Here is a 4686-nt window from a genome sequence, read left to right as displayed (position 1 = left end):
ATCTGCAAAGGGATATTTGGGAGCACATTGAGGCCTATGGTGAAAAAAAAATTTTCAGATAAAAACTAGAAAGAATTTTTCTGAGAAACTGCCTTGTGATGTGTGCATTCATCTCACAGAATTAAACCTTTCTTTTCAGTCAGTAATTTGGAAAAAGTGTTTTGGAGAATCTGTGAAGGGAAATTTGGGAGTGCATTGAGGCCTTCGGGTGAAAAAGAAAATACCTTAAGATAAAACCTAGAAACTTTCTGAGAAACTGCCTTGTGATGTGTGCATTCATCTTGTAGAGATAAACATTTATTTTCATTCAGTAATTTGTCCATTGCTTTTGTCCATTCTCCACTTGGACTTTTGGGAGCTCATTGAGGTCAATTAGTAGAAAGCAAGTATTCCAGGATAGAAATGAGAAGGAAGCTATCTGAGAAACTGCTTTCTGATGTGTGCATTTATCTCAAAGAATTACATTTTCTTTTTATTCATCAGTGTGGAAACATTGTTTTTGTAGAATCTGCAAAGGAATATTTGGGAGTGCATTGAAGAAAATACCTTCGTATGAAAACTAGAAAAAATCTTTCTGAGAAACTGCTTTTTGATATGTGCATTCATCTCACAGAGTTAAACCATTCTTTCTATTCAGCATTTTGGAAACACTCTTGTTGTCCATTCTGCATATGGGCATTTGGGAATTCATCGAGGCAAATTGCAAATAGGTGAATATCCTAGGATAAAAACTAGAATAAAGCTATCTGAGCTATCACTTCAAGGTGTGTGGATTCATATCGCGGAGCTAAACCTTTCTTTTCATTCAGCAGTTTGGAAACACTGTTATTGTAGAATCTGCAAAGGGATATTTGGGAGAATTAGAGGTCTATTGTGAAAGGAATATATCTAAAAATAAAAACTAGAAAGGAGAATTCTGAGAAACTGTTTTGTGATGCATGCATTCATCTCACAGAGTTCAACCTTTCTTTATACTCAACAGTTTGGAAACACTGTTTTTGTCCATTCTGCAAATGGACATTTGGGAGCTCATTTAGGTCAGTGGTGAAAAGGAACTATCCCATGATAAAAACTAGAAGAAAGTATATGAAAAACCACTGTGTGATGTGTCCATTCATCTCGTAGAGTTAAAAATTTCTTTTGATTCAGCAGTTTAAAAACACTGTTTTAGATCATACTGTGAATCGACATTTACGATCTCATGGATGACCATGGCAAAAAAGTGAATATACCAGGATACAAAATAGAAGGAAGCCCTTTGAAAAGCCTATTTGTGATATGTGCATTCTTTTCACAGAGTTTAACCCTTCTCTTAATTCAGCAGTTTGGAAACACGGTTTTTGTAGAATCTACAAAGGGAAATTTAGCAGCACCTTGAGGCCTATGGTGAAAAAGAATATATATTCAGATACAAACTAGAAAGAACTTTTCTAAGAAAGTGCTTTGTGATGTGTGTGTTCATCTCACAGAGTTTAAACTCTTTTGATTCAGCAGTTTGGAAACCCTGTATTTGTTCACTCTGTGAATGAACGTTTGGTAGTTCATTGAGTCCAATGGCAAAAAAGTGAATATTCCAGGATGAAAACTAGAAGGAAGCTATCCAAGAAACCACTTTGTGATGGGTGCATTCCTCTCAGAGTTAAAATTTTCTTTTGATTCAGAAATTTAGAAACAGTTTTTGTGAATTCTGTGAATGGACATTTGGGAGCTTATGGTGGCCAATGACGAGAAAGTGAATATCCCAATATACAAACTACAGGAAAGCTCTCCAAGAAACCACTTTGTTTTGTGTGCAGTCATCTCGAAAACATGAATCTTTCTTTCCATACAGCAGTTTGGAAACACTGTTTTTGTCCAATCTGCAAATGGACGTTTGGGAGCTCATTGAGGCCTATGGTGAAAACCAAAACACCTTCAGATAAAAACTAGAGAGAAGCTTTCTGAGAAATTCCTTTGCGATGTGTGCCTTCAGCTCAGAGATTTAAAATTTCTTTCAATTCACCAGTTTGGAAACACTGTTTTTGTAGAAACTGCAAAGGGATATTTGAGAACACATTAAAGCCTATGGTGAAAAAGACATTATCTTCAGATAAAAACTAGAGAGAAACTATCTGAGAAACTACTTTGTGATGTGTGCATTGACTTCACAGAGTTAAATATTTCTTTTGATTCAGCAGCTTGGAAACACTGATTTTCATTATGGGTGTCTTATTTTATTAAGCTTTATGTTCTAGCATACATGTGCACAACATGCAGATTTGTTACATATATATACATATGCCATGTTGGTGTGCTGCACCCATTAACTCACCATTTACATTAGGTATATCTCCTAATGATATCCTTCCCCCTTTCCCCACCCCACAACAGGCCGTGGTATGTGATGTTCCCCTTCCTGTGTCCAAGTGTTTTTGTTGTTCAATTCCCACCTATGAGTGAGAATATGCGGGGTTTGGTTTTGTTCTTGTGATAGTTTGCTAAGAATTATGGTTTCCAGCTGCATCCATGTCCCCACAAAGGACATGAACTCATCCTTTTTTATGGCTGCATAGTATTCCATGGTGTATATGTGCCACGTTTTCTAAATCCAGTATGTTATTGATAGGATGTTCGAATTGGTTCCAAGTCTTTGCTATTGTGAATAGTGCTACAAAAAATATATGTGCATGTATCTTTATAGCAGCATGATTTATAATCCTTTGGGTATATACCCAGTAATGAGATGGCTGGGTCAAATGGTATTTCTAGTTCTAGATCCTTGAGGAATCGCCACACTGTCTCCCACAATGGTTGAATTAGGTGACTACTGTGTACATAACGAAATGAAGGAAACACTGATTTTATCCATTCTTAGAATGGACATTTGAGAGCTCATTGAGGCCAAAGGTGAAAAAGAGAATATCCTAGGACAGAAACTACAAGGAAGCTATCTCAGAAATCACTTTATGATATGTACATTCATCTCCCAGATTTAAACCTTTCTTTTCATTCAGCAGTTTTGAAACACTGTTTTTGTCCTTTCTGTGAATGGACATTTCGGAGCTCATTGAGGCCAATTGCAAAAAAGAATATATCCCAGAATAAAAACTCAAAGGAAGCTATATGAGAAACTACTTTGTGATATGTACATTCAACATGAAGAGTTAAAACTTTGTTTTCATTCAGCAGTTTGGAAACACTGTTCATGTGGAATCTGTGAAGGGATATTTGGGAGTGCATTGAGATCTATGGTAAAAAAAGAAAATATCTTCAGGAAAAAACTGGAAAGAACCTTTCTGAGAAACTGCTTTTTGATGTGTGAATTCATCTCCCAGAGTTAAACCTATATTTTGATTGAGTGGTTTGGAAACACTGTTTTTGTCCATTCCATGAATGGACATTTGTGAGCTCTTGGAGGCAAATGGGGAAAAAGCAAATATCCTAGGATAAAAACTAGAAGGAAAGATCGGAGAAACTGCTTTGTGATGTGTGCATTCCTCTCACAGAGTTAAAACTTTCTTTTCATTCAGCAGTTTGGAAACACTGTTTTTGTAGAAACTGCAAGGGGATATTTGGGAGCACATTGAGGTCTATCATGAAAAAGAAAATATCTTCTGATAAAAACTAGAATGAATCTCTCTGAGAAACTGCACTGTGATGTGTGAATTCATCTCACAGAGGCAAACATTTCTTTTGATTCAGCAGTATGGAAACACTGTTTTTGTCCTTTCTGCTAATGGACATTTGGGAGCTCACAGAGGCCAAAGGAAAAAAATCAATTATCCAAGGATAAAAACTAGAAAAAAGTTATCTGAAGAACTGCTTTGTTATGTGTGCATTCATCTCACAGAGTTAAGCAGTTCTTTTCATTCTGCAGTTTGGAAACACTGTTCTTGTAGAATCTGCAATGGGATATTTGAGAGTCAATTGAGGCCTATTGTGAAAAGGAAAAATTCTTCTGATACAACCTAGAAAGAAGCTTTCTGAGAAACTGCTTTCAGCTGTGTGAATTTATCTCAGATTAAAACTTTCTTTTGATTCAGCAGTTTGGAAACACCATTATCGTCCATTCTGTGAATCAACATTTGGGAACTCATTGAGACCAATGGCAAAAAAGCAGATTTCCAGCATTGAAACAAGATGAAGCTATCTGAGAAACCGCTTTGTGATATGTGCCTTCTTCTCACAGCGTTAAACCTTTCTTTTGATTCAGCAATTTGGAAATACTGTTTATGTCCATTCTACCAATGAACCTTTGGGAACCCATTGTGGCCTACTGTGAAAAAGCAAATATTCAATTATAAAAACTAGAAGGAAGGTATTTAAGAGACTGTTTTGTGGTATGTGCATTCATCTCACAGATTTAAACTTTTCTTTTCATTTAGCAATTTAGAAACACTGTCTTTGTGCAATCTGTGGATGAATATTTGGGAGCTCATTGATGTCTATGGTGAAAAAGAAAATATCTTTCGATTAAAACTAGAAATAAGCTTTTTGAGGAACTGCTTAGTGATGTGGACATTCATCAGAATTAAACCTTTCTTTTCATTTAGCAGTTTTCAAAACTGTTTTTACAAAATCTGCTAATGTACATTTGGGAGTTCATTGAGGCCAGTGGTGAAAAATTGAATGTCGCAAGATAAAAACTAAGAGTAAGCAATCTGCGAAACTGCTTTGTGATGTGTGCATTCATCTCACAGAATTTAA

Source organism: Papio anubis, unplaced genomic scaffold (genome assembly GCF_008728515.1).
Source record: "Papio anubis isolate 15944 unplaced genomic scaffold, Panubis1.0 scaffold120, whole genome shotgun sequence".
Classification (NCBI taxonomy): Eukaryota; Metazoa; Chordata; class Mammalia; order Primates; family Cercopithecidae; genus Papio; species Papio anubis.
This window is presented reverse-complemented; position numbering follows the sequence as displayed.